Genomic DNA, 18,675 nt, shown 5'->3' with positions numbered 1-18,675 from the left:
ATGCGTACGCATACTCCTAATGACCGCCGCAACCTATAAACGGTGGGCGCATGTGCGAGATGTCATCGCCGCCCCCCCCCCCTCTACGGGTGCCCCGCGGACATCCGGCGACCCGCTCGCCAAAAATCAACCTCCCTAACTGCCCACCACTCTCCCCAGCTGCAGCAGAGGTGAGCCAAAGGGAGCCCAGACGGGGACCTGCCCACATTTATAACATGGGCCTTTGCTGGGTTTTTTTTTTTAAGTGGCAAATTGGTAGACTCTACCTCCATTGCCACAGAGGTGAAGCACCTTCCTCTTCTATTTACAGCGTTCGGCGACCTGGTTGTGTCATACATGCTCCTGTAGTGATCCCAGGATGTGGAAGTGCAGGCGTCCCAGTGGCACTCCGGTGCCGTTGGACCCCCGGCACTTGAAAGATGAATGAGATGGACAGACTTTTCATGTCTTTAGCCTGCTGTCCCTTTCTACATCACTGTCATGCGGTCTCCTTCTCCCATTCAGAGTCCCTTCTCTTGGTCACAGCTTCTGGAGCCTGTGCCCCTTTCCCCTCTTACATTAATAGGTATAGCCCTCACTTCCAGGCATCCTCACCCCATTCCATCACAGGGGTTACATCCTAACGGGCTGCAGACTATAGCAGAGTGTTGCCAACTCATGAAAACAAATGACCACAGAGAGTCTGTAGATGGCAACAGAATCTTATCTAGGGGAACGAGAGCAGGAGAAATCTAAATTCAGTTCGGATCCTGCAGTGGTTATGAACTGACTTTTTCCCTTCATCAACCTCTTGATAAATAGAAGCCCTAGTTTTCAGAGCAGAAAAGTATCCTTCAAAACAAAGCTAGGTGAAGTATTATAGATCACATGCAATATTACCTGTATTTTGAGACATGCTGAAACCCTTTGTTCCATTTAAGCCCACTTGATAAAGTAGCTATGATTCAAAGATGTACGTTTTAGTGCTGGTATAAAAGTGATATTTATAAATAATATTACATAAGTAGAGGACACAGTGCAACTCAATTGCACAAGAACAGTACACTTGACAATGGTCAGTCTAAACTGACCCCTCTCCCAAACCCAGGCATACCAAACAATTCCACTGACACTTTTATATGTGGTTTAATGACCACAGCATTTATCTCTATTTTACATACTATTACCACACCCGATTGCATCCCTTAAAACATGTCCAGTGAATCATTGTTTCCTACTTAGCAAAGCTAAACTGCTAACCCTCTGGCAGCATGTGGGTTAAACCAGATATCTTGATCTGTATCTCCTTAATGTTGCAATTTTTGTTTAAATTACTTTTATTTTCTGTTTGGCAGTATTTTCACACCAGGTGTTCCAAAAGAAAAAGACAAGTGTTAATGTACATTTCAGCTGTCCTGTAATTCTCCAAAACTATATTGTGTAATATCCTGGCATTTAAATAAACTCTCATTAGCTTGTTTATTATTTTTTTTTTAAATGATACTCTAAAAATAACTGTGTCACAACTGCCAGTTAATGTTACAGATTTTGTCATGTGTTTAGGTTTAAGATCTAAAGAGACCATCCCTTTTAGGACAGAAGTGAATTAATGACAGCAGCATGTTTAATAGGTGAAATCGAGCTGATTGACACCTTTTTATTTAAGAAAGCCAAGTTTAAGTATTTTAAATCCTTCTTTTTAATTTTTTATCATTTTAACGCTTCAGGGTTTTACAATCTTTACCTATTATCCTCGGTGATAACAGAGTTTCTCAGTCCTAGACACCACAGGTAATGTGGTCCGTTTTCTTTTGTTCTTTATTTGCCACGCACATATGATGAAGCCATCATTAGTCCAACGGGTAAACATGCAGAAAGCAGCTGATATGCTTGAATCCAGTGTACTGTACCTGACAAAAAGCAATAAGTAATTCTTTTTCACAGGATCGAAATGAGTAAAACGGTTATGTAACCCTCTTTCTCTAGGCCCCAGACTGATATCTGTTGCTGAGGTGGGGGCCCTAGTCCTTTATGTCTATGTGGTATGCCACACGTGGCTTGACCACGGGAAACAAACACAATGCGGGTCTGATATTACAGATTTTATATATACTTTAAGACAGATACTAGAGAATCTTGTGATCCATAACAATGGATAATCATAGTCGTATACAGTAACAGCACATCAACATAACACTGCACTTAAACGCTGCACGGGTGTATCTCAGTGTCAGTGATGATATGGCCACCCAATCCTGGGTGTCTAGGCTTACAGTACGTGATGGTGCCGGGACACCGTTGGAGCTCTAAAATGCAACAAAGTATAGCAGGCCTGTACTTCACAAAATACTTCTGTACCACTTTAACTGCAACTGTTAAGGGTCCCCTGCGACGGTGATCGCTACACCATGCGGCTTCTAGCAATGATCTGCTGAGCCTCTCTGCACGATGCCCTGCTCTCCCTCCAGTCAATGCCCGCTCTCTTTAAGCGGGACACAGACTGGCCCCCGGGTCACCCTCGATCACTCCTGAACTCATTCAGGCTCATGCAGATCTGCTGTAGCAGCTATCACCTTGCCGCTCCTGCCAGGGATTCCTAAAACCTCCTCTGTCAATCCCACCTCTTCAATCTCCAATCTCATTCGCTGTCCATCACGCATCACATTTGCATCACAAGTCCTGCCCCAGAAGAGGCAGTGGAGTGTCAGCTGCCTGCACTTACAAGGGGGTTACAGTTAGTTTACAGGTGATTGTACCACTGTGTTTCAAAGGGAGAGGTTTTTTTGGACCTTCTTCAATGGATTATCCCCATAAATCCCTTCACTTCCAGACAACCTGTATATATATAATTATTTAAAAAAATGTATTACTGTATTTGTACTCTTGAAACTCCTCTTTTGACTCCTGTTTTTAGTATATTACAGTCCTACTCAATATGCTGTGAAGTCATCTTCATATAGTGGAGGAAGAGTTTAGCTCAATTTATATGAAAATTAAATCTTCTCCAGCACAGAACAGCAGTTTTACAGCATATTGAAGAAAATCCTGACATATATAGGGGAAGGTCAGCATTGCCGTGGTACTCAGCTCCCCCTCACCCCCCCTTCTTCTTTCTTCCTTTCTTGTTGCCATAATTCCCCCTGCTTTGTTGGATCTCTATCCCTAATGCCTGGGTGTTGGGGGTGGGGGGGGGGGGAATTCATATGTCTGCGTTCCCCCTACTCCCGGTACATTCAGATTGTTTCTGCTTGTTGGGGTGCAAGCTAGAGAGTGAGTATTTTGTGGATTGGTGCTCCGTTTCCTGTTTCACAACACTTAGCACCTTCCTGAAGAAGTTGGTATGTCAGAGGGTGCAGTTGGAAGGAGTCTTGCACAATCTGGGCATCTGGTTATGCTCTAGATGGTCTGGAGAATTCTTAGAGGTAGCGGTTGAATTTGGGGTTCCATTGACGGCTGCAAAGACAGAAGGGCCGACTACAATGTTACATTTCTTGGGTATAGAATTAGACTCGATGGCAATGGAATATAAACTTCTTCTGGAGAAACTGGATATGTTGAAATCATTCCTGTCTAACTTTATTTCACTAAAGGTGACTCTACGGCAGTTCCAATCTTTGTTGGGTAATCTAGTTTTTGTGGCTCATGTGATGCCGATGGGGGGGTGTTTTCACATAGGCTAACCATGGTTGCGGTGAGGCGACCTCTTCATTTCATGCAGGTGACTGCAGGAGTCTGTATGGATTTGGGGATATGGAAAGATTTCCTGGGTTCCTATAATGTGAAGGGCTTGGATTTCAGATAATAGAAAGCTACATGGTTTCGGTACAATCATTGGATTTAATCCATGCTATTCGGAGGGACCTTGCACAGTTACAGGTTCTATTTAATGAATAGTGGTTGTCCATGCAGATTTTGAGTTTCTGACCTGGGACTGAATTTATTCAATGGGACGCAACAGGAGCGATTGAAGAAGGTGATTAGGAAGATGGAAATCCTAGGCCTAATTTAAGGGTTTAAATAGCCCCAGTTGAGGCAGCAATGTTAGTATATTTTGTGGGACAATAATAAGAAAAAGTAGCATACCAACTGATACTTGAAACTTATGATAAATGTATCAACATAAAAATGTGTCCAATCCTAAAAAGTGACCAGCGTTTGCAATAAATACTATGTAAATAAGTAGCTACATAAATAAAGAGCTACTTAAGAACTCCAGTGATTAAAAGTGATAAAAATAAATGTAAAAACAGATGAATCCAGAACAGAATCCTTCCTGTTGGCACAAAGTTTAGCAATCACTCTTGGTCTGCTGCTCTTCAGAAATGGTGGCTCCACATCATGAGTCTACAATAGTCAAAACAAAAGAGAAAAGTGCATGGCCCCTCAAAGTAGTATATATTAATGTGTGGCATAGAAAACAGGTACAAAAGATTAACAATTAAATAGCCAATGATCCTGCTGTTGCTGCTTGTTAAAAAAACAAGAAAAATAACTCATCTTTAGGAGCTATTAAAAAAAATGTAAAGGTTTAGGATTTGGAAACCAGGCTTCATGCAAATATCAAGTAGGCTTTAAATTACTTTTAGCGGGGCTGCTTAAACCTTTCACGGATTAGATTGTAAGCTTTTTGGAACAGGGTCTCCTTTTCCTAATATTTACATTTATGTCTAACACTTATTACCATTATGTCTTCTATTATTTTGTCACGTGTATTACTGCTGTGAAGCGCTATGTGCATGCATGGCGCTATACAAATAAAGACATACAAAGCAATGCAGGAAGGGCAAAGAAACTTTTGTTACTACACAGATTTGAGCAGGCAGCAAAATATATGAGAGCAGCTAAGAGGCCACATCATCCTGTTATAGTAGCTCTGCTCTCCCTAGCCTGGCCTGCAGTGATTGATGGTGTGGAAGATGCCTGAACAGGCAAAGACAAACAATGATACCCTACAGCTCATTTATCATCTGCCTGTGCGTGTGTCTGTAGTGCTTCATATACTAAAGTCATGGGTGAGAGATGTTCAAGGTGCGTTCATCCATAGGTTAAAGCCGATATAAAGGCAGGATACTGTGCCACCCGCCATATAGCCATAGAGTCCATTTTTTATTAAGTAAATATGCTTCTCTTATCTAATTATGTGTTTTAAGGTTTTTACGGTGCTGTGTCCCTAAGTACTATAAACAAAGATTCTCTGATACTTGTGAATTCATGGCCAATAAGAATCACTTGTGCCAAACCACTTTGTGTCTATCCTAGGCAACTATAAATTCCCTATTTGTATTAGCGCCTGTCACCTCTCCTGGGATGCTGTTCCATGCATCAACTACCCTTTCAGCAGACATGCACTTTCTCATGTTTCCTCAGCGCCAGCCACCCTCCAGCTGAGGAGCGTTTCTCTTTCTCTGCACAATGTTCCCCTCCTGTACCTTATTGATACATTGCCTTGATGTATGTGAAAGTTTCTAGCATATCATGTCTCTCTCCTTCCCTTCAGATTCCTGACTCCTTCTCTTTCAGAAATCTTTCCATTCTCTTACTCTGTCTTTCTCTCCTCCTTCCTTCCTTTCCCTCTCTCACACTACTGTCTCTCTCAATACACATATAAGTATATGTGAAGTATATCTATGTGTATGAAGGTGATAATCAGTAAATAACTGTAGACCCTGTACATTCCCATAGGAACATGATTTAGAAGTTGCCTGTCAGGTCTAGTATCATCCTCTCCTCCTACCTCTATCTTTTACCACTACCAATTCTGCACACACCTCTCTCCCTCTGGCCCACATTCTTCACCCCTTTGTTCTTCAGCCTCCCTCTGTCTGCAGCTCCTTGGCTAAAGCTACTGTAGTTCTTGATGTATTGCTATTCAACCCCAACAAATCAATACGATGCTGGAAGAGTTTCAGTTTGTCAGCTTCCGTTAGCATTCTAAACTAAGAACTGTCAGTGCTTGGGATTAGCGTGGAAATTGTACAGTTCACAGCACTAATCTAAGCAGAGATGTGCAGCTGCAACACTTTGTGTACAGTATAAACATTTTAACACATTGGTGAAACATCACTTTGTTTTCATTGTTAACATAAGCAAACTCTTGCACATTCTTAGATATTTACAAAAACTCGCTGTCTAAACCCAGTGGTTTTCATCCTTTTTTCGGTTAAGCAACCCTCAAATTATATCATGAAACTCTGGGGAACCCCAACCCAGTGCCGTTTTAACGCATGGGCACGCTGGGCAGTTGCCCGGGGGCCCCACGAGCATAGGGGCCCCCTGCTAATCTATGCACAGACCAGAATTTAACACTAATTTTCCGATCACCCGTCTCAACATTCAAATCTCCCGCTAACTGGGTAGAAGGAGACAAATTACGACGTGTAGCGGAGAGTTGGCAGGGCCCAGTGCACGGCTTTGCCCGGGGGCCTATAATGCTGTTCTCTTCCCCTCTTACACTCTCCTCCCTCTCTTCGTTGAAAGCGCGCTGCACAATCAAAATGCCGTGCTTCTATGAGGCTGTCCTTAAAGCGTGCCACAGCGGGCGTGATGCAGAGCGCCACGCTCGCGATGCGCGAGAAAATAAATTAATTTGTTTCTGTCACGCGATGGCCGGGTCACGTGAACGGTTCGTCCAATGAGGGCGAACCAGCTCTGTGACATCACGGCCATGCCCCCTACATGACTCCCCGTCGCGTCTACCCCTAGGCCACAAATCTCTCCTGCTACAGGCGTGTGTGATGCCGCGCGAACCCTCGCGTGCACACTAACCATGGACGCGGCCTTACACTCACCTTTCTCTTCCCCTCTTACACTCCCCCTTTACTCCTCCACCTCTCCCCTTCCCTTTGCTGCACATTCAATCTGCCCCATCCTCTCTCACTCAATGCCCCCTGCTCTCACTTAATAGCACTCCCTCAATCACCCTCCCTCTCACATCCTCCCCATAACTCCCCCACCCCCCCGCCCTTAACAATCTTACCTTGGGGCGAGGAGGCCTCAAGTGCTGCACAGGCAATAACTGGGCCCGACTTCCGGCACCAACCAGCAGGGGGTAGGATTGCAGTGAATCTGGAGCTGCAGCTGGGGAGCCACTGTGCCTGGTACAGTAGTCCCAGCTCTCTTCCCTCTCGGACACGGAAGCCTTTAGGGATGCCCCCGGGGAAAATCACTAGTGTAAATGAACACATCACAACTGCATTTTAATTACTTGACCCCTGCTCTTCAAAATAATAATAATAATATGTTATTCTAGTCTTAAACAAACACTACTTTCTTAATCTCTAGCTTCTGAAGTTACACTTCAATGGGCTCTGGTGAGAGCTTCATTTTAACATACGTTTATTTCAACCTTATCTCACCTGAACTAAGCATCAGATTAAAAATAAAATAAAACCAGCATTGAAAAGGGCAATAGGAGATCTCTTAAAGTAGGTAAAAAAAAAACTAAAATGCAAAATAAATGGTGATCACTGCACACTGCTGCTTCAAGAGGGAAATATTGGCAGATTAAGATCAGCCTTACAAGGGCACACAGGGGAAACAGAATGTAGAGGCACTTTATATAAGGCTTATAATAGGGTTTGTACTCATTATACTGTACATACATACATATGTAGCCCTTTACCCCCCTAAACAAGATGGCTACTGGTGCTGCCTTTACCTGGTGGCTCACAGGGAGCCGGAGCCTCCGCCACGGAGAGCCTGAGGTGCAATAATAACGAGATCAGTGCAGCGCCTCCACCTGAGAGGGATCCCAGCGTAGTAGGAGGAGCCCCTCGCAGGACCAATTAACAATACTAACGCACACAGAGTAAAATAACAATACCTTTACTTGGCAACATAAATCTTAACGGCTCTATAAAGATTACTAATGGTACAACTACCCTTCAGCCCCGCACAGCCGTGACCCATCACCGTGTAGCCCACACCGTGTCCCAAGAGTCCCACTCCCAACCCCCAATGTGTGAGATCGCGTGGCCCACTATGGAAAGTGTAGTAATGCTTGGCGCATTTGCTGAAAAAGGTACCTGCCGGGTGCTCCAGCATCCGGGCGCGCTGACGGGAGGACAGTTGGGGATCCGCCGATCCAGCGATGTCATCAGAGATGAGTCCGCCTCCGCGTGGGGTGGTATCCCACTGGAGTGTCCCACCATGATGATAGTCTCTGTCTCTTTCAGTGGGGTCCGATCCCAGACCACAATTATCAGGGATGGCTTGCTTAGCAGCTGTTTCCCCAACTACTCAATAGCTAATGGGGCAGGGTCCCTACCTTAGGGCCTGTCCCTATAGCAGCCACAAACTACACTTGTAAGTGGGGGCCTAGATGGGGCCTAGATGAGGCCTAGATGGGGCCTAGGGGGAAATCTGGCCTAGTGCAGAGGGTTACAGACCCCTGCACACATACCTCCTCCCCTGTCTGTGTCCCAGCTCCGACTGCCTCCTCTTCCGGAGTGCGCCAAAGGTATCTCTTTCTCAAGCAGGGGATCTGGCCGAGCTATTGGCTCCCTGGTGTCAGGTGGTACTCCAACCCCTAAGCACTATGGGGCTTGTAGTCCCCGCGGAGCCTCTCTTTATGGACTGCCTCATGCGCTGCCTACACTGCACCTGCGTAACCCTGCAATGGCCGCCGCAGCTCTACTGTGCACGCGCGACCCTCGCGATGTGCGTGCACTACCAACATGGCGGTGCCCAGCAGAGGTAGCTGCCAGCGAACCCGTCGCCACCCACAACATCCCCCCACAGCAGCGGAGGTAAACAAAGGGGAAACGGGGAATCGGGGAGCTAGAGGGGGGACCTGGCTACACATACTATCCTACAGATGTAGCAGGTCTTATTACACCTGCTGGTGTGTGCCACTGGGTGCAATAGTGCATAAACCCCATCCCTTTTCTGCACACGGCTAATACTTTACAACGGCGGCTTCTCCCACTGGTACATTGTGTGTGTCCCGCTGCAATGCGCCAGCCGGAACAATACTGGCTGTTACATCTGTACATGCTTACACTCAGATAAATGCATGATACATACAGTTACTGTACACTGACAAAGAACAGGGAGAGCCTCCCTGCCGCAGCTTGGAACATGGTGGAGGCCGCTGCTTTGTGTGTGTGCGGGGCCATTTACCCCCCTCTCCCTCTGTGGGGCCCGCCCTCGCGTCACGTGACGACGCTTACACTTCCTGCACGCTCTCCCCCGGCCTAACTTCCGTAATCACAGTTTAAATGTTGTGGTGGTTAATTTGACTTTAACCAACACAACATTTAAACTGTGATAACGGAAGTTGGGCCGGGGGAGAGCACTGGGCCTGGTGCAGTCACATTGCCGGCACCACCATCAAGCTGGCCCTTCTGCAGCCTCACACACTCACACACTCACACTCACACACACACGGCCATAACAGATTCAGCCAGGCTCCAGAGCAGAGATTTACTTCTCATTTCCAGGACACTTGGCCAGTCAGTGGATTTCCCCTCAAACCCAGTAGGCCAGTCCTAGCCTGGGCAAATTGATACATAGGCTTCATTATAACAACAGAGGAGATGTTAGTCAGGGACAGTCCACTGCAGTTCAACAGCATTCACTTCATTACCAATAGGAAATTGTCTCAACTTTTAACAAGAAAAGCCTTATGTAAGAATACACAGGGCGCAGAGAGAAAAAGCGCCTTTGATAACTGCAATTCTTCTGCACAGGGCTTTTAACAGCTCACTACAAAGTCTCTGACTGTAGGATTTCTGACTATCGCCGGCAGGCTCTTAATCAGATGGAGAAGCTTTTAAGTAGAGGAGCCACAAGAGAAGAAGCAGGGAGTGTGTGCCTGAGCTTCAACACAAAATGACTGCTTTGAAAACGAGCATGCGGCAATATACAGCAGCACTAAGTATCACAACGTACTTCAGCAACAAGCATCTTATCTGTGGGCGTCAACGATCCAAAAAAAGCATGATGCACACCTTGCGTCACAAACAGAGAAAGCAGAACATACTAAAGTATGTATGTAGCATGTCTGACCCCTACAGTGAACAGCAATGCAGCAAGAAATCTCAAATAACAAAACATAAAAACTGTTTTACAAATATAATCTGGCTTTATAAAAGATTTCTATGAAACCGTGTAGTGATGTTATTAATTTGCTAGCATCATTATAGTAGAAATTACAGCCCATGACAAGTAAATGGCTTTAAACCTGTGTTTATGTACTGTGCGTTCTAATTTTGAAATACATACAGTACCTGTCCAGTAATTTCAGCTGCCTGTCACTTAGGCCCACCTATTGATATAGGAAATCCCTATTGTGTGTATAGATTCTCTTGTTGGTTATAACAATGCGTTAGACGGCAAAGGGAGCACTGTACAGAATGAACACTTCAGTCATGGGCTACGGCTTATTGAATATCCGGCTTTATAGTGTTAAATATATATTCTGGGTGAACCCAAATGGTTCATTCGACAGGCGAGGTATTCAAGAATATTCTGAACATGTTAAAAACGTAGAAAGAGCTGTGATCTAGGAATCAGATTGCCATTACTGGAGTCAGTGCTCATTTGCATGTCATTACCCAGAATCCTTTGCTGCAGTGGTATGCTGTGCAATTATAGGGTAAGGCAAGTTTGTGGGCCTGTGCCAGACATGTGAATGTGCTCATACGTGTTTATCACTGCTGTATGAAGTCAGGAAGGAATTGTTTACCCTTCAGATGGCTAATTGGTTTTCTTTTGTTTGTCATTTCTGCATCAATAAAACTGAAAATATAGAATGAACATAGCACAATTTACAATTTAGCAAAGGTTGAACTTGATGGACATATGTCAACCTGACCTACGATATCACCCACAGTATCATGTGTGGTCTGTACTGAAAACTTTTGCGAGACTGAAGTGTGGGGCATTTTCTTGTGCTTTTGGGGTTTTAACCTCCTTGTTGCTGTAAACCGATGTCCCCTCTTTCTCTCTCCCCCCATCCCTTTTCTCTGCTCCATCCCTTTTTTCTCTCTCCTCCATCCCCTCTTTCTCTCTCCCCTTGTCCCCTCTTTCTCCGCCATCCCCTCTTTCCCTCTCCCCACGTCCCCTCTTTCTCTCTCTCCCTGTCCTCTCTTTCTGTCTCCCCCATCCCTTTTCTCTCTCCCCGTCCCTTTTTTCTCTCTCCCGTCCCCTTTCTCCCCCCATCCCCTCTTTCCCCCATCCCCTCTGTCTGCCCCACTTTCCCTCCCGGCCAAACAGACAGACCTGATGTACACGGTACATCATAAGAGCAGCAAAAGGGTTAAATAACATTTATATAAAAAACAATATTGGTGGCAGTAGATGCATGGAACAGCCTCACAGCAGAGGTGGAGCCGGCTAGTTAGTATAGTAATGAAAATCAAAAATGGGACCAGCACCAAGGCAGAGCTATTTTTGTATGGGGAGTTCACAAGAACTGATTTTTTTATTTAGTCATCAACAAGAATCTCAGTATGAAACTTGTTTAAGGAATTGAGCACTATTTTCCTGTCATGTTTCCTCATATACTGGCAGCTGGATTACGTATTTGCAGTTTCGATGTAAATTATATACAGTATTCGTTGCTTAGGGTTCTGCTGCTTATTTAACCTACAAAAACCCCACTGCACAAGGGTATCGTAAATATGGACATTAAGCAGGCTCTGTATTTTGAGCAGGGTTGACTTAGGGTTGACTTAGGACCTTATTCACTAAAGGGTGCTAAGCTTTAGTACGCACTAACTTCCATAATGGGAGTTAAGGCGTGATGCAGCATAGCACCCTTTTATGGATCTGGGCCTGCAGTCCAAAGGGTCCATAATGACATATGTAATTACATTAGTCCAGTTGCAAGCTGAAAGATTACTGTAATTATGGCTGCTGCAGAAACTTGTGCACAGGACACAGATCCCAGCAGTGCAGTTCCCCGGGGTCACTTTGGCCTTCTGTAGGATGACAGCCTCGCAGGCAGGGGCAGGAGAACAAAATGTGTGCATACAGTATGTATTTACGGTTCTATTCTTGCATCCCGCGTCCTGCTGCGTGCCACAGAACAACCGTAACAAAGCTGTCATTTATTTCCCAATCCTCCTTTATCCTGCGTTTATAGGCAGGCTGTCGTGTCTGCACGGTAAAAGCTGGATAATCCATTGGTGGCGTTACCTGTGTAGCACTAGCCTCTTGCATGCAGGATATAACCCCTCGAGTGCCAGAGGCACAATGCGTTGCCTTTACGAACCCCGATTGATGCTTCGCTGCACCTTTTGGAGTTTTTAAAAAGCGCATAGGGTTTACTCTGTGTATGCGCTATACAAGACATTGAGGTAGATGGTTAGATAATTAGTTAGATATTGTAGGTAGAAAGATCCCTCTCACTCTCAAGGGTTAAAGGGATTTAGCAACAGGCACCTCCTTGTACGTGTCCCTTTATTTTCAGCTTCCTTTTCATTGCATCTTTGTTTTGGGAACTGACATGGTTTCCTTTCAGATTAGGTGCCTAACAAAAAGTAGCATTACTATGCCTGATTCTAAACATCTGGTCAATACTTTTGGGGCCTGGTTTTAGAAAGGATTGCAAAAATTGTTATATTTTTGTTATATGTTTTCATGTTTTATGTATAATTGTTTTGTGTATTATTGCGGTTTGGTTGTATTGTATGTATTGCTATGTGTGTGGCAGTTTCCGTGCTTATTGACATGGCACTACGCTGATTGGTTGGCTTCCTACTAATTACCTGGTGTGAGCCTGATTGGCTTGAAGGTATTATCCTTATGGTATTTTAAACCTGACCTTGGGATCTTCTAGACCAAACCCCTGATGAAGCGTCATTTAGGCGCAAAACACGTTGTGGTGTGGTCATCACGCAGCTACACAATATCGTGATGGCGGATACCCGGAAGCTGCCATCCCTCCACCTCCACGAGGACGCCAACTCTAAGCTAAGTTCCTCGCATACAACAACTGCAAGCAGGACTGAATCCCTTTTTTGATCTGGGACTGTTGTGAGGTCCTGGTTTTTCCAGGATCCAACCCTCTGTGGACGTGTTATATCGATGAGTGCATGACTGGATCTATATGATCCCCTTTTAAATGTAAATGATCATTGTTCTTATTTTATTGAATTGGAATTGATTTTATTTTTGTTTTTCCTCTTGCGCCCTTTTAAAAAAAAAATATGTTCCAATTGACCCCACAGATTACGGGAGAATAGGAGCTGCAGAGGGACGACTATTCTTGTTTAGAAGATACAAAGATTCATGGGACAGCGCGCACTGTACTTTCTCTTGCGTTTAACAGTCTCTCTACTGCGAATATTTTATTTTGGGTGTTGAGTTTGAGAAAATGGTGGCTTTTGAAAGCTAGAGACTGACTGCAATCAGGAGCAGAGTGATGAAACCTCTCTATTACAGACACAATGGAGCAGTGTTGCAGAGAAAGACCTCTTTGCTCAGCACTGGCTGCAGCACAGCCTATTTATAGTATGGGATTTTGCTGTCCTTTATGTACAAAGACACTATTATATGGGAAGAACTGCCCCAAGCATAAAAGTGTATCCATTAGGAGAAACAAGTCCTTACCCAAAGAGCTTACAATCTAAGTGGTATGTTAGGAGACCTGCAGAAAAACTAGGAGAAGGTGTAAGTGCCTTGGTTTGTATTGACCAAGAGGGTGAGGAAATGCTCTTGAATAGGGCAGTGAAGTCTGTATTGGAAGCTATTAAAACGCTTAATTAACTTCTCGAGTACCAGAAGGTCGGGTCAGTTTAGTCCTAAATGTCACTGACCCATTAATTCCCTAAACATGTCACTGACATTAAGTCACTTTGGTGCAATTTGAGGCCGACCCTTTCACCCAAGAAACACATCACTGTCATTAGTTCAATTTAGTTCAACATAAGACTGTCTCATTAACCCATTAATCATCCCTGTCATTAGGTCACTTTAGGGCTATGTCCCTTTCACCTATTAAACACTAGGCTACTTTGGTTTTACATAGAACTGACGATTTAAAGAGGCAATCCAAGCTAGTGATTTTTTATTTTTTTTTGCAACCGTTTTTATTTTTTAACACAGAATTGAAGTGGGGAGTTTCGGGAGCTGAACCCCATGAATTTCAGCTCTGGGGACCCCCTGCTTCCCAAGATACTTATCTCCAATGGGCAGCCATTTCGCCCAGCTAGCAGGGTTCATGTCATAGTGGCGTTTCAAATGTCCAGCACCATGCGGGCGAATAGGAAGCCGTGACGTCATCAGGTTTGGCTTCCTATTGGCCGGTTTGCCTGGGGAACTTTAAACTTTACCGAGACACTCACACCCTCTTTGGAGGTCTGTATCTCAGAAAGAAGGGGATCCCCATAGCATAAATTAATGGGGTTAAGCTGCGGAAACCACCCTGCTTCAAACCTACGTTAAAAATAATAATGAGGAAAAAAATGCATGAATTGCTCTTTTAACCCATTAACACAACTATATACAGTGCATTTGGGGGAGATTAATGTATACTTGGCAGTGGGAGTAAATGCGCTTTGCAAAGGAAACATGCTTAAAAACAGGCCAGGTGTAGACCTCCCTGTTCCTAAGACTCTAGGAGGCACTGTATAGTGAAAGCTTTAACAGATACAATTTCTGCACATGGTTATTCCCCTCGCTTCTCTTTCACACATAAAACTAAACTGGACTAAAACTTTGCACAGACTATGCCAGTTTCCCTATGCATTGGCTATCTTCCCTGTGCCAGAACATACTGTGGAGAGATACGGGCTCCGTCTTTTGCCAACGAGACCATCTGGTCATATTCTCGCGCACGTCAACACCTCAGGAAATACCAGTGGCAGCGGTGAGAAAATGATACCTGCGGGTTCCAGACAATCCGTGTGAAACCATCAGGAACGCATCTCGTTTCTCTACAAACAGTGTCACCGCGATCAAATTAGTTTGATGAAGTCAAATGTCAGGGAGGATTGGAAGCCGCGTGCATTAATAAATCATTCTGCACGCGCTGCTCTTCTGTCTGTGCCTAGCCTGCTGATGACCATCATTAGATTATACCTACAGCAGCCATTTCCATGCAGAATTTAAACCTCAGAGCAATGTGTTGCAGACCTCTCTGGCAGAGAAGGGGTTACTAAGAAGAGCCATATTCAACATAGGCTGGTAATGTAACGGCAATGGGTGAGGTTGCCGCCAATGTGAATTTCTGTTCACAGCTGAGCTAGACCTGCCAGAAAGTTTACATACAGTACAGATGCAGTGCCATCTAGGACCAAAATTATCAAGTGGCAGTGTAATGTTTAATGGCTTCATTCTTGGTTATTGATCCCATTCAAAAAGTTCTGACAAGTGTGTATTTTTAAGCATTGTAAATAACCACAGCAAGGCCCATATTTACTAAGCCCGGCTATTCCTTGGAACACTTTCTGGTCATTAAAGACCAGGGCCGCAAAGAGATTTCCACGGGTCCCACGACTAGATTTACATCCATGCCCCCCACCTCTACAGTATTTCCCCCCTCTTCCCATGTATTTCTCTCCCCTCCATCTCACTCTCTCTTCCTCAATCACCCTCACTCACCTAGCATGCATTTCTCTCCCCTGCGTCTCACTCTTACTCCCTTTTTTCCTAACTCTTTCCCTCTCCCCCTTTCTCCTCTCGCTCCCACTTTCCGTCAAGTGCCCTACTCTCACTCAATTTCCACTGCCCAATACATATTAAAAAGCCCCTGTGAGGGGGTTTACAAACCCCTCACTTGCAAACCAGCAGTACTAACAAAGGTTTGTCAGGCATGTTGCATAACTGCTGGAAACTCCCCTTGCTCAAAGGCCAGGCAGCTAATTTAGGGCAGGGGGCTAGCACCTGCAGCCAATCTCAGGAGCTATATAGTCAGGCGTCTGAGAACAAGCAGAGGCTCATTCTGGTCTCAGCCAAGAAGGAGACAGGAGCTCAGGAGGCAAGTGGTTATATTGCTGTATAGAAACCCTTGTATGTATAGCTTTCTGTTAAGAAGTGTGTCCTCAGCTTATTGAGAGGTATTAAGGGACTGGACAATAAAATACTTGACACCGTGCTGGCATAAGGAGTAGGACTAATTATTAAACAGACTAGGTAAAGTTTGTTACATCCCCCCACTCCTGCAATACATATTAAAAAGCCCCCCACTTCCCCAATACATAATAAAAAGCCCTTCCATTTCCCCAATACATATAAAAACAACTCCCTCAATATACATTAAAAAGCCCATCCACTTTCCCAATACATGTTAAAAAGTCCTCCACCAATTCATGTTAAAAAGACCCTCACCCCCAATACATTTTAAAAAGCCTCACCCACCGTCACAATACATTTAAACCCCCTACTCACCCCCAATATATTTTAAAAAGCCCCCTCACTCCCCCAATACATTTAAAAAAAAAAAACTCCCCCAATACATTTTAAAAGCACCCCCATACATTTTAAAAAGCCCCCTCACTCCCCCAATACATTTTAAAAAGCCCCCCACTCCCACAGTAAATTTTAAAAAGACCACCCACCAATACATATTAAAAAGACCCCCAACCCCTAATACATATAAACAAGACCCCAATACATATATTTTGTAAAAGACTTACCTTGTGGATAGTCTGCGTGGGGTCCGTTCGGCCAGCATTGCAAGATGGGCCCGACCTCTGGCCAGGCCCGGCTTCCGGTCCTCTCGCGTCCGGTTCCCGGCTCTCCCCAGCTGCCTGCAGGCTTCTATCCCTCTGTCCCATGCTGAGCTGGTGCGCGCCGGGCCCCCCTACATGACGTAGCGCACCGGATGCTGGACCAAGCCTGTTGCCGGCGCGCTGATATCACAGAGGCCCGTTGGCGTGGGACAGTGATAAAGGCCTGCAGGCCTCTGAGAGAGGCCTGGCCAGAGGTCGAGCCCAACGTGCGCCGCCAGCTGCCCCCAGCCAGCGGCCAAGGACACCTGTACCTTCTGTCCCCCCCTGTCGGCAGCCCTGTTGAAGACACCTAACAGCTCATTGACGTGAATGGGCAATGAGGTGTCCTCCAGCAGAATGGGACATTTGGTCACGATTGTCTCGTTGAGACCAAGTCCCCACCGGAGTTTGGCTGACGATGGACCCTCCGCCGCAGTCGCTCGTGGACACTAAGCCACTGGTCACTTCTACGATAACGTAAGTTTTCTGGTAGAGGGTTAACTTTAGGAGTTGTACTGGTTAGGGTAGGGTGTTAACTTCAGGTTTTTTTGCGGTTAGATTTTAAGGGTTTTATTAGTAACAGGTTTTAGCGTAATGGGTTAGAGTTTTTAGGTTTTAGGGTAAGGGCTAAGGTTAGGGACTAACCAAATGTCGTAGACCATTTTCCAACGTCTGAAGGTGTCTTATGACAGAAGACTACTTGGTACACATGGGCCTCAGTGCCAGAGTAGCTGTGGCTTAATATTTCCATATGAGAACACAGCACGTCTTCTTTGTTACTAGTCTAAGTCCCGTCAATGCCCAGAGTCGGACCCTTTTTCCGTCACTGTCATGTCTCTACCTTCTGTACCCTCTACTCCTTCTCACACTGACTGCCCCTTTCTCCGTCAGTGTCTTTGCTCAATTTGTCCTGAAAGTCAAGAAGAATTGACAGCTGTGTAAGTTATATAATAAGAGATAAACTCAGACAGCAGGCAGAAATGTGCATTACGAGTCTTGTAGCTATATATATGCTACCTGGTAATGTCAGATGTGCATTCTGCATTGCATCTATTGTGAGGGGACAGTCTGTTAGAAAACAGTTTTTCTAAGTGATTACTACAGTCCTCTGACCATAGAGGTCAAATTTCTGAGCAGAGGTCAGAGCCTCATTATACAAATTACTCATCTCCATATGAATATGTTTTCTTTATACTATTAAAGACTCATAAGGGAATCTGACAATATTCTCTGTGAGAGATATATTGTTTACGGAATCAATAGCCATTTGCTGAAATTAAAGCAATGCTAATATCTCATTGCAAAGTGACTTGAATGAAATTGGACAGCATTTGTTGTTTAGTGGTAAGGAATAGTCGAGCTGTAATGTCACTGTCTTTGAAGTGGGTGAACTTGGATCCAATAACATTGTCACTAGTTCACTATCTGTTGCCCTACCAGATTGCAAACTCTGGGAAAGTCAATATGTATAAGGGGGGAAATATTTCACTGGAGCTGCCCTATGAAATCTGCTTTGCCTGGAAATGCTGCAAAACAAGGATTTCAAGCTTCAGCAAGTGTATATTTTACTTATTTGCGCTGTATATTCTTTGTGCATCTTGTCTCCATTCCACTGATCCTCTCCCCGGGTGAAAGGATGAACAGGCAAAGGATTATGTCTTGTTTGAGGCTGGTATTTGTGCCCTCCAGCTGGGGTGACCTTAGCTAATCCAGTACAGTGCTGCACTGCTCCCAACTCAAGAACAGTCGGTGGGCAATGCAGAACCCCCTACCCCATCTGTTTCTTTCCTTAGCCCATCTGGATAAAGTCTTTAAAGACAGGTGTGTGCTATCGGTAGCAGTCTGCTAACCAACCATTAAAGGTGTAGTTTCACTTAGCAAAATATATTGGAGAGGACATTAAAGCACTTAATCATGTAAGTCCTTCTCTGCCATTAAACTGTCTTTAGTAATTGAAGGTATATTCATTTTATTTATATATGTAGGAATGTAAATATGCGTGTAAAAAAATAAATATATATATATATATATATATATG

General features: G+C 44.7%; 1 long non-coding RNA gene across 1 annotated transcript in view; it reads right to left on the bottom strand.

Annotated features, from left to right (window-relative positions):
* Window positions 1-4,101: 4,101 nt before the first annotated feature.
* Window positions 4,102-18,675, bottom strand: part of LOC142496481 (uncharacterized) — a 30,567-nt gene continuing 15,993 nt past the window's right edge. The window contains exons 2-3 of the long non-coding RNA XR_012802005.1: window positions 6,956-7,144; window positions 4,102-4,323 (exon numbers count right to left, since the gene is read on the bottom strand). This is a non-coding gene — a long non-coding RNA (uncharacterized LOC142496481). The remainder of the gene's footprint in view (window positions 4,324-6,955; window positions 7,145-18,675) is intronic.

Source organism: Ascaphus truei, chromosome 6, assembly GCF_040206685.1.
Source record: "Ascaphus truei isolate aAscTru1 chromosome 6, aAscTru1.hap1, whole genome shotgun sequence".
Taxonomy (NCBI): Eukaryota; Metazoa; Chordata; class Amphibia; order Anura; family Ascaphidae; genus Ascaphus; species Ascaphus truei.
The sequence above is the reverse complement of the archived record's forward strand: the minus strand, read 5'-3'. Positions and strand labels throughout refer to the sequence as shown.